At 34.4% G+C, this 13104-nt stretch overlaps 1 protein-coding gene across 3 annotated transcripts in view; it reads left to right on the forward strand.

Moving 5' to 3' along the window:
* The window catches only part of LOC145280045 (uncharacterized), a 434510-nt gene that overhangs the window by 51239 nt on the left and 370167 nt on the right, over nucleotides 1-13104 (forward strand). The window lies entirely within an intron of this gene.

A 13104-nucleotide genomic window follows, 5' to 3' on the forward strand; every position in this document is an offset into this window, starting at 1 on the left:
TAGAGTCCATTGGTATAGTCATGAGGAAACTGTCCCTGGAGAAGGTGTCGGCCTGGGTAGTCGTTGACTCTCAACCTCATCTCTCTGGGTCTCTCATTGGGTCTTTCCCATCTTTATATAGTTGACAACTCCACGTAGGCTAATTAGGTGGATCCTACAAAAATACTTTTTCTTTTCTTTTTTTTTTACATGGGAGTCACCTCTTATCAAGGCCCAAAGGCCACTCGAGGATAAGGGTTAATGGGTATACATTAGTCATTGTGATTTTAGCGTAGTAAACATTAGTGGGAAATTTGTAACTTGGATTACTTAGAGGGACGGTTGAATAAGAACTTGTTTACGTTAGACTTGAAGACAATCAGATTGTAGTCATCTGGAAAGCAGGCAAACGGAATAGAGTTCCACAGACGAGCAGTTCTAAGAAAGAAGCCCCGTTCATAGAATCTATGCTTAGGTGTAGGCACAGATCGTTTTTTTCCTATTATCGATTTTCCATACTTATTGGAGGAATTCTGACAAAACATCTAAGAACACTCCCAGACACGTCAAGTACATTTGTGTGTAAAAAAAATTGGTCCAGATGTTTCTGAGTCCATAGAAAACGAACTCACACATACAAAGTGCCTTTTATATATATAAGTAGAGATATATAAAGTATATATACATGTGTGTGTGTGTGTGTGTGTGTGTGTGTGTGTGTGTGTGTGTGTGTGTGTGTGTGTGTGTGTGTGTGTGTGCGTAAGTGTGTGTATCTGTGCACATATGAAAATATGTGCTACACACGCACACACATTTTTTTTTTTTTTTTAATTTTCTTCCTTTGAAGATTGTAATGCTGGGTATGGGGCAGCCAAACCAGCTGTCAACATCCCCCTGCTTTTTATTGAAACCAACTGAAAGCTCTTTTTAGTATCCTCGTTTGTTCCCTTAAGTGCAATTGTCTGGATCTCTTTTGCACTTGGTTCACCAGGAATATTAGTTAGGTAGGACTTCAGGTTCTTCTTCATAAGCCCTGTGGCACCTATGATAACTGGTATGATTGATATCTCTCTAAGATTCCAGTTTCTTTTCATATCATACGTGAGACCTTGGTATTTGGTCTGTTTCTCTCATTCAGCTCTGTTCAGACCTCCATCATAAGGAACACTCACTTCAACCAAGGTTGCAACTCTTCTAACTTATTCCATATAACTATGTCAGGTTTCACAGCAGCATTTTCAAGGTAGGTGGCTGAATGGATTACATGGTCGTAATGTATGGTATATAAGTCATTTCCAACTGTTCTTTCAAGTTGATTTTCACAGGATTTGCTGCTACATTGGATGTTTAATTTTTTAAAGATGATCCAGTGGAGGTACTTACATACTCCATCATGTCTCGCTGTGTAGTAGCCATCCCCTAAAAGAACCTTGCAACTTGATACTAGATGACTCACACTTTCCAATTCCGTGTGGCAGAATCTGCCTTTGTTATCATTACTGAGACATGCCATTTTCTTGAATGTAGTTGTCATCAATCCCTGGTCTTGAACAGCCATTGTGCATGCGCGTGTGTTTTGAAATCAGTGTTCCTATTGATGTTGGCTTAAACAGAGCTGAGAGATAAAGAAATACTAAGGTTTTATATATCACATGAAAGGAAACTGGAATCTTAAGATCGCCCATCATTCCAGTAATTACAGAAGCAACAAGACACATGAAAATTAATTAAAAAAAAACAAACTACATGAATGTACGCAGTCATACAACAAAAAAAAAAAAAAAAAAGAGAGAGAAACAGACTGGCTCTTCTTTAAATATAAAATGACTAGCAGGGTGAAACCGACGGTGTCCGGGATTGAATGAGGATCAACAAATGATCCACCCTCCTATACACTTATTGTCGCCGAAATCGGTGAAATCGCCCATTTTTTAATCAAATCAGTTGAATGCTTGCTCTAGTTAAAGACCCACTATGATGTATCGGGAGGAAGCTTCACTTAGTCCACAATGCATTGTACTCTACATTGCACTGTAGAGAATTTATTGTTGATTTTTATAAAATTAGTTGTTAATAATGGCTTTACTTAAAGTCTTAAATGTAAAAGCCAAGTATCATGGTTCAATCGTGCCCTAAACAGAAACATTCATTTCTTATCAAAGAACCAACTGTTGATTCTATGAAATTATTTTTATACAATCACTTGAATTAACGTTAAACGCACAAAAGTCAAGTATCATGGTTCAATAGTGCTCTAAAAAGAAACATTAATTTCGAATGTGTCCCTGTAGTATAAAAGAAGTTACAATTGATTTTATATGCTGGGTCTTTCTGCTTGTGTGGTGATAAAACTTCTCAAATTCATTTGCGATGTTAGATTGTATAAAGGTGTTAACTTTGGTCGAAAGCAGACTTCCTTATTTAATCGGATTTTTTTTCAATTATCGATTTTCGATACTTATCAGACACATTCTGACACAAAACCTATGTAAGAACACTCCCAGACATATCAAGTACCTTCGAGTGAAAGTTAAAAAAAAAAAAAAAAATCGGCCTAGCTGTTTCTGAATCCATAGGGAACGAACCCCCCCCCACACACACACACAGTTCCTTTTATATAATAATAGAGTAAATAGACAGATTCTATGAACAAAGCTTTTTTTTCAAGAACTGTCCACCTGTGCAACTGTTGCACTGGCCTACTTCCAAGCCGATTGCAATATGGTAGTCTTCAAGTCCAATGTTGAACCGTCCCCTCAAACAATCCAAATTCTATCCAAATTACACTATTAACAGTTATTACACTATCACCTTACATTCATTAACACTTATCCTCGAGTGGCTTTCAAACTTTGATAACTGGAGACTCCCTTGTACGAAAAAAAAAAAATTAAAAAGATAGATAAATAGAGTGTGACTGTGCACTAATTTAATGTTAGCTGTGGAAACACGACCTATCCAAGGCCAGTTTGTATTTATGGATCATTTTTGTTGCTAAGTCAAGGGAAACATTTTGTTGGTTTAATTTGTATTTATTTCTCTTTAAGTTTTTTTATTTTTTTCATGACGCATTCAGAAAATTGGGTCATGACACGTACACACAGTACGAATATTTATTTATAAAAATCATGGGTTTGTATTACTATACACATAGATTCGAAAAAGTTGTCAAAAAACAAATATATAACAAATAAATGTTATCAAAGGCAAGATAAGTTACTTTTCTACTTAACAGGATAATTTTTTAGTGTTTTTATTTAATGTAACATGTTTATTCAGCTCGAAAAACATACAGTGCTTACCGATGTATTGGAAAATTTTAAATGGCGCCGGACTCTCTGTTGAACACGGTAAGTTGGGAAAACTAGTTAAAAAATAAAAAAAACTATGTAAAATACTGTTAGAAACCCACCGAATATATGTCCGCCTATGTCACGGTAACATGTATTGAGCGGGTTTCTAACAGTATTTTGTCTAGTTTTTTTTTATTTTTAACTCCTTTTTCCCAAACTTACCGTGTTCAACAGAGAGTCCGGCGCCATTTTAAATTTTCCAATACATCGGTAAGCACTGTATGTTTTCGAGCTGAATGAACATGTTACATTAAATAAAAACACTAAAAACTTATCCAGTTAGGTAGAAAAGTAACTTATCTTGCCTTTGATAACATTTATTTGTTTTTTGACAACTTTTTCGAATCTATGTGTATAGTAATACAAACACAATATCACTTTTTACTTCCTAGAAGGACGATCAGGCATTATCCAGGCATCATAAAAACATTTTCGGGTCTAAATATTCCGATTTCGAATTTTTAGCCCAACACATCAGACAAATTAAAAAAAAAATCTCTGATGATGGGAGGGTTCCAATATTCTTTTCCTGATTCCAATACAATTACCGACTCTGTTCTAAATTCTTAATTCTGATACAATTACTGATTCCAATTATTTTAAAATCTTTAAATATTTAGCTATAAACTTGTATTTTTTTTTGTTTTTTTTTTAATTTTCAGATTACTGTAATAAAAACCCATGTAATATATGTATATATTTTCACAAATGTAAAAATACATTTTTGATGCATGATCTGCAGATTTTAGTCTTAATGGTATTTTAAAATTAATATTAAAATTAATAAATACTTGCAGTTTAGCCCGGCTTTAGTCCGGCCCTATGTACTGTTCATAACTTGCCTTACGCGTGGATACACTTTATGTAAGATTTCAAATGTTTAAACGAAAAATTGTCTGAATAATTTTGTAAAAGACCGCAGAGTTAATTTTTTTTTTTTTTAATTTTACCCCAATTTTGACCCTTTATATTTACTTTTTTGGGCTAAAATCAAATTAAAAAGTTTGATCCATGTCCATTTAAAATTTCAAGTGTTTAGATCCAAAATTGGCGGAGGAGTTTGGTAGAGTTTTCAAAGGTTAAATCGTTGAACTTTGACAGACAAATTTCTGGACAAAAACTGATTAAAAAGATTTTCCCAAATCTCAATACCCCTTATGTCAAATCTCTAGACTGAAAATTGACAATTATTTGGTAGGGAAACACACACACACACACACACACACACACACACACACACACACACACACACACACACACACACACACTTTTACTTTTATAGATATATAGATTTCCCATTTAACATTTATACATATAAAGTACAATTCTATTAATATGTCCGTATACATCACTTTGACAAGATTAAATAATCCCTCAACTCAAAACACAAGTGTCTTCACTGGCAGAAACACTTAGCATTGCTTGGCTATTAGTAATGGGACGATTACAATATTTTTCTCGATTCCAATACTCTTACCGATTCTGATTTGTTAAAATTTCTAAATATAGGGTTTTTTTTCTGGGGAGGTAGAGGAAGAGATAACCGAAATAAATCCATAAAATATGTTCACTTATTTTCCCAAATGTTAAAATGCACTTGTTGGGGATGATCTATAGATTTTAGTTTTACTAGTAGATTTAAAAATCAATAAGTATTTTCCATTTTATCAATAGAATTAGCAATAGAAAATTAAGTTTTAAATAAAAAAAAAAAGATAAGCAAATAAAAAAAATTAAAAGAACCGTTTTCTTGCATCAGAAAATAAGCACAAAATTTTCCTGTTCCAATTTCAATTCTGATGCCACAAAAAGTTCTGGTTTTCCTGATTTCTGATTCTAATTCGAATTAATCGTCCCAACACTAATATATGCAATATTCTAACGTCTATTGTAAACTAATCTTACTTACAGCCAATGATAGTAAGCATGCGTAGATCATAACACCCGCGCAATTCATAGAATTTTCTCTCTTTAATGTATTTGCTTCCCCACGAAAGTAAATTAGGCACAAGGCCGTTTTTAATGTGGGGGAAACCAGCTCCCCTAAATGTAGGGTAAACAGGGGTCACTCTGGTTGTGATCAAAAATAATAATTGTCCCAGTATAGAGGGTTTCCCATCCATTGACTGATACGAATTATCTTAAGTGCAGCATCTGCAGAACAGATACTACACTTTGATCCCGGCCCGAAGGCCAAGGTATTTATTTACTCCCCCACCGAGCAAATTAGACACAGGGCCGATTTTAAATGTGAGGAGTGAAGGGGAAATGGGGACCAACTCCCTGGGGAGTAGGGGAGCTGGATAGTGACAATTGGTATGAAGGGTTGCCCCTACATTGACCAAGGTCTTATATGTGGGTTGCCCCCACATATGGTCTTTGCTTGCAGTATCTGCTGGAACAGATGGTATTTATTTGCTCCCCCACCGAGCAAATTAGGCACAAGGCCGATTTTTACTGTGAGGACTGAAGGGGAAATGGGGAACAACTCCCCGGGGAGTAGGGGAGCTGGATGGTGACAATTGGTATGAAGGGTTGCCCCTACATTGACCAAGGTCTTATATGTGGGGTTTCCCCCACATATGGTCTTTGCTTGCAGTATCTGCTGGAACAGATGGTATTTATTTGCTCCCCCACCGAGCAAATTAGGCACAAGGCCGATTTTTACTGTGAGGACTGAAGGGGAAATGGGGAACAACTCCCCGGGGAGTAGGGGAGCTGGATGGTGACAATTGGTATGAAGGGTTACCCCTACATTGACACCAAGGTCTTATATATGGGGTCGCCCCCACATATGGTCTTTGCTGGCAGTATCTGCTGGAACAGATGGTATTTATTTGCTCCCCCACTGAACAAATTAGGCACAAGGCCGTTTTTAATGTGAGGTAAAAACCAGCTCCCCTAAAAGTAGGCAAAAAGGGGGCACTCTGGTTACCAAAAATAATAATTGTCCCAGTATAAAGGGTTTCCCCTCCATTGACTGGTACAAATTATCTTAAGTGCAGTATCTGCTGGAACAGATGGTGTTTATTTGCTCCCCCACTGAGCAAATTAGGCACAAGGCCGTTTTTAATGTGAGGTAAAAACCAGCTCCCCTAAAAGTAGGCAAAAAGGGGGCACTCTGGTTACCAAAAATAATAATTGTCCCAGTATAGAGGGTTTCCCCTCCATTGACCGGTACAAATTATCTTAAGTGCAGCATCTGCCGGAACAGATGGTATTTATTTGCTCCCCCACCGAGCAAATTAGGCACAAGGCCGATTTTTAATGTGAGGAGTGAAGGGAGGGGGAAGGGAAAAAGGGGACCAGCTCCCGAGAGGTGGGAAATGGGAGCTGGTTAATGGTCAGGCATGTGGGGTTGCCCCCACATCTGGTCTTTGCTAGTCATAGCTAGTCATAGCTTGCAGTATCTGCCGGAACAGATACTACACTTTGATCCGGCCCGGAGGCCAAGAACAAGAAGGCCAAGTTGGCAAGTGGTTAGTAACGAAAGGCAACGATAATTAAAGAAATACGAGAACAGTACTACTCACACATCTATTTTAGTTGGTTATAGAAACAAATACAACAAGCACTTATGTTATGGAGATCAAACTTTTTTTTTAATTATGGAGAGTTCAACTCCTCTAATATACAAAGGAAAGTCATTTAGATTATAGAACTTAGACCTAAATAATATTGTATATGACAAATCAATATTTGATTCTTACTATTCGATAACTCACATAAATTTTAAGTTTGTTTTCTTTACACATAAAAAAATTCCAATCGATTTTATTGATTACATATTCTATCCGATCCGATAATTCTTTTGGTAGCATCACACACAAGGTCCACTGTTTATTTTTATTGTTTAATCAACAGAGATGATTATTTAATTAAAACAGTGCGTTTCTTATGAGTGTAAATTTCAAAATTCTTTTTCAAACATGAACTTCTCAATAGTGAAGCAAGATTTTGGCAGCCATTTTGGTATCACATGTTGTTAAATCAGCTTTTGTAGAAATAAAAAAAATCTTTTAAACCGCACATTAAGGTATACTAGTCGATAGATAATTCAAGTCTACTGTGTTTGGTATAAATTATTATTATTATTATTATTATTATTATTATTATTATTATTATTATTATTATTATTATTTGTGTCGTAGTAATGTCACAGATAGTTTTACTGTAAAGAGACAAAGGATGCCTTTCTTTCTGCCACTCGCACATGGATAGAAGAAAAAAAAAGAGAAAACGCAAGAAGTGTACCTGGTTTCATGCAAGTAGACGTGGAAAAGATGATAAGCCCACATGACTGGTGAGATTTGGGTCGGATAAAAGAACCCAGCTTAAAAGGAAAGAAAGCAGTTTTTCATTACATCTTACGTGGGTGGAAATCTTACAATCAGTTGAGATCTTGCAGAAAATTTTTGGTCTGTTAACTATTCTGTACTTTTACTTACTAAGTAGGGATGATTTTAAGACTGTTCATGAGATATGGAGAAACATTAAAGGTTAGCAGTCTCGATTTCATAGATAAGTACTTAGAGGCAAATCTAAAAAAAAAATGTGAGTAAAGTCAACGGAAGCCAATGAAACTTTTTAACTACTCCAAACACTACTGAGACTTTAAATACTTAAACAAGTTTCATAGAATCGAATTTAACGTTTTAGTTTATGCTTTTATTCTTTTAAGTGAGTCCATTCTATACTTTCCATGTGAAGAGCGATTTTCTCAAATCAAATTAATTCTCAACATTTTGGTTACAAACGCTTGCGATCAGATTTTACTGAAGTCTTCGAGGAAATCGAACGTCCATCTTCAGCTTATCTAGATCATCCGTGCATTGAAAAGGTCAGTGAGTGCATGAATTCCAGTACTTATTTAAAACCTTGTTCTTCAATATCCTGGCGTTCAAAATGTGCATTTGAGTTTTCAATCGAGACTTGATCAGAGGATTTAGTGATGGAGGAAGAGAAGAAAAGAGTCTGGTTGCATGAAGATGGGTGACTACAACCAACATAAGCCTTTTGGAAAACATATCTAGAACTTATCATTTATCATGAAAACAAATCTGCTTTAAAATGGCAAGAAACAATTGTATGAATGCGGGTGTTTTTTTTATTCTCTGAATAATAATAATAATAATAATAATAATATATATATATATATATATATATTTCTTGGGAGCTATTTTAACCTTGAAAACTATGTAAAAAACTTTATAAATTATAATTTTTAGTCCTTCGTTGGAAAATTTTGTCAATAAGTCATTTAATTTCCTGCAATTGTTAAATAAACCTGCTTCCTTGAACTCATAATAGTCCTAAGTTTTCAGGGACCATCAGTTGTTTACCATAAAACAATTCGGGATTTAATATATATATATAATAGCATTATAGGCAAAACAAAATCATATATTGGTATATATATATTTATTTGTCGATGTCATAAGGAAAACCCACAATTGGGGGAGGTGTTATATATTCTTTATACCAAGGTATTTCGAAGCCTAATTTCTCTCAAGTCCCAAGTACAGCTGAAATCCACCTAGATTAGTTTACTCCCCACCTTCAAGCTACCCCGTATATTCATCGTCCATCACTCCTGTATATACCAGATACCTTAATATCCCCTCAATTATTCCCTTAGTTTGATATCGCATTGAAATGTGATCAACATAGCCCTTCTTTTGATCAGAAGTAGGTTTTGAAATACCTTGATATAAAGAGTATATAACACCTCCTCCAATTGTGGTTTTTCCTTATTATATTGACAAATAAATCTACATAGACAAGACAAATCCATATTTGGTATGTTATGCTATTATTATATCTAAACTGTCTGTCTGTCTAGCTCTCTCTCTCTCTCTCTCTCTCTCTCTCTCTCTCTCTCTATATATATATATATATATATATATATATATATATATATATATATATATATATATATAGTACAAAACTTTGTTGAAATTCAAAGACTTACATTTTTTTATTTTTTGTAACTTTTGTTCTATTTCATTTTGGATTTCTTCATTACAGCCGTTTCGTTAATGGGATGGTAATTTTATGTGTTCATAAAAGTCTCCTATCCTCATCAATTCGTCAGATGTTATTTCCATTCGATGTTACCAGCAAAAAGTTAATTTTGTACATGATATACCTGGTGTTTACGTTTGGGGAAAGGAAATTCTATCCCCACCTTGTTACAAGTCGGCCATCTTAGGTACCGTGCAAACCAAATTTTGTGTTTGCACGGTACCTAAGATGGCTGACTTGTGTAGTGAACAAATCCAAGATGAAATAAACAAAAGTTACAAAAAAAGGGAAAATGTAAGTCTTTGAATTTCAACAAAGTTTTGTACTATACATGCTCTGTACCTATAAAATAGATACATTGAGCTTAACTCGAAATCAACGGTGATTCAGGTTTTATCATAACAGTCTCCACCCGTTAAACGAAAACAGTATACATTCAAATTAACAATATTTCAAAAATAAACTTTTATAAAATATATATACATATATATAAAAGGTGTGTTTAAAGGTATGAAAATGCGGTTTGATAGAAAAACACTGTTATATGCGAGGCAGGTCAAACAGCAATTACAGTTTGGAATGATAAAATTTTCGCCCTAGAAAAGACGTTATGATTTAATGAAAACCAGTTTTCTTTCTTTGTTGCAGACCATCTACTAGTTGTGTATGAATCCCGAAAGTGATAGGAGCTTCTATCATGTCTGAAAGTGACACTACTCGACGAGTGAGATCGGAGATGCGCCACTCTAAAACTCATGCTCTCTACTGATCCAAGTTATGACAATGCCCTCAAAATGCATTACTGGATTACCATAAATAACAAGGATATGGCTAGGGTGATGAAAACAAAGTTTTCGGCCACATTTATGGCCTTTGGTGTGGTTTCAAGTGAGGGCCGCACCATGTCACCTCTTCATAGTCGGTTTGAAAGTCAACACTAAAGTGTACCTGGATGTTCTAAAGAGTGTTCAATCAGGTGGCCACTGGCAGACCCTGAGTGCGGCAACAGGATTCGGCGCCAGCCTCCAAGTCCAAAGAGACCCAGGCTTGGTATCAGAAGGAGTGCTATGACTTTGTTCCCGTCTCTCACTGGCCTCCTACCTCTCCTGACCTGAGCCCGCTGGACTACTTCATTTGGTCATATATTGAGAACATCACCAACCTGACCTCTCACAACACCAAAGCTAGCCTGATCGCTGCCATCCACCGAGTATCCACCAAGCTCCAGCCAGCACTTGTGAAAAAGGCATGCCCCCCAGTACCAACCCGTATCGAGGAGATGATTGAGGCTGAAGGTGGCTACATTGAATAGATGTCAGCTCCACTACATAATCAAGTTACCTGAATTGATTTTTTCAATAAAAGTTTTAAAAGCTGTAGTGTTGCTTTCTTTAGAGCAACAATTTTATCGTTCCACCTTGTATATCAAACGTATAAATGGAAATTAAAGATTGTTGACATTACAGACACACAGACACACATCTCATCAGTTAGTATAACTAGACATAATGAGTATTCGCTCGAAGATTTTGAAAACTAAACTGTTGGTCACATCAGAACGTGACCAAACAAATAGATATAATTCTAATATTTTCCAGAGGTGAAGCACCCAATGAATTTACACCGAGGTTCATACAAGAGTACTCAATACCAAAGTAGGGCAAGTTATACTTTTTACACTTGTCACTACACATTCATGAGCATGTTTCGGTCAGTCAGTTACAAATAACTGGAGACCTATTCAAGCGATATTACTTATGAAAATTTGAGTCTATAATGAAAATTTATTTTAATTACAAACTCTAATTTTGTAGTAATAACATCGCCTGAAGAGGTCTAGTTGCTTGTAACTGGTTGACCGAAACGTACCCAGGAATGTGTAGGGACATGTGAATGTGTAGCCTATGTTTTAAATTTGTGAAGGTATCGGATTGTCGGCAAGAAAGACTATTTATAGGTCGATGTGACTTTTATTATTTTGTTTCATTTTATGCATATTTAGCGTTGATGTGTCTCTCTTGTAGTATAAAAATAATAATAAAAAAAAACATATATGCAGAGAACTATATATAAAAATATCAGTAAAGGGCTGAAACAACTGTATGCTTGTATAGTTAATAAAATTGAAGCATTTTGAGATAAGCATAGAAATGAATGTTTGTTCCCAATAAATATTATGAAATATATATATATATATATATATATATATATATATATATATATATATATATATATATATATATATATATATATATAGAGAGAGAGAGAGAGAGAGAGAGAGAGAGAGAGAGACAAATATTATTGAATAGCACGGAGTTATTCTGTTTTACAATTTTCCTTTTTATCTTCTATCTCCAAATAGTCCCTTTTGTGTTTTTCTCGAAATTGTATATGTTGAATCCATAATTTCGAGAAGAACACAAAAAGGACTATTCGGAGATTGGAGAAGATAAAAAGGAAAATTGTAAAACAGAATAACTTTGTGCTATTCAATAATATTTGTCTAAATGAGAAAATGCTGCCTAAATATACACAATATATACATATATTAGTTAAAAAATAAATATATATATCTATATATATATATATATATATATATATATATATATATATATTAGTTAAAAAAAAAAAAAACAATATATATGCCGCTCCCCATTTGGGGCTAGCAAATTGGTAAAAGGGAAAATTATGCCCAACTCGCATTTAAATAAAAATGCAATTTCGTATAAATAACTGAATTCATTCAAAACGTATCGATCGCAAAATCTAAAACAAATAAAATAACACACACACACACACACACACACACACACACACACACACATATATATATATATATATATATATATATATAAGGAATTCAATGTAAACTCTGTAAATTTTAGAAATTACAATTTATTATACGACAAGAATGCAAAAATTAAAAATGTTTCCTTATTCCATAGAGTTTCAAAGAATGGCTTTTATCCTCAGAGGAAAGTAGTTAGCAAAATCATATTTATAGGCAAGCTATAAATTTTGCTGGGTAGCACATAAATTGAAAACTATATATTATGCAAAAAGTCACATTTGTCTGAAACTTGATAATAATGCAAAAATGTATGGGTTTAAAGGATATTCCAAATGAAGACCAGGATTGAGAAAAATTAGAAAAATGTGGTACAAATATATATATATATATAATTATTTGCTATAATAATTATTAAATACCATACCTACAGACATTAGTGTTTCATCCTTTAGGAATCATTAGTGCAGGGTGTCATGATTAACACCAGTCGATAGATTCGAACCCAGCGACAGAAGCCATCCCTGGCTTCATTAGCCCCAGCGACAGAAGCCATCCCTGACTTCATTAGCAAAGACCCGATCCATTCGGCTACATACCTATGGATCTATACATGTACATGCTTGCTCTTATATATATATATATATATATATATATATATATATATATATATATGTATGTATATATATATGTACCACTTGGCTATATACCTATATATATATCTAATTGACTTTTTCCTCAAATGATTTCTGAAAGAACTCTTTGTATGAATAGTTTCCATATTTAGATTCTTATATTTTTAATATTTTATTACGAAAACTCATAATTTTTTTAGTTTCATCCCATGCAATAACCATCAAATGCATAGGAATGCTAATATCTAGAATTCCTATCTGATTATTTTGCTAACAGTTTTCCTCTGATGAGAAGAATTAGCATTCTTCGAAACTCCGCGGATTA

This window comes from Euprymna scolopes, chromosome 7 (genome assembly GCF_053919585.1).
Source record: "Euprymna scolopes isolate OS-2025 chromosome 7, ASM5391958v1, whole genome shotgun sequence".
NCBI lineage: Eukaryota > Metazoa > Mollusca > Cephalopoda > Sepiida > Sepiolidae > Euprymna > Euprymna scolopes.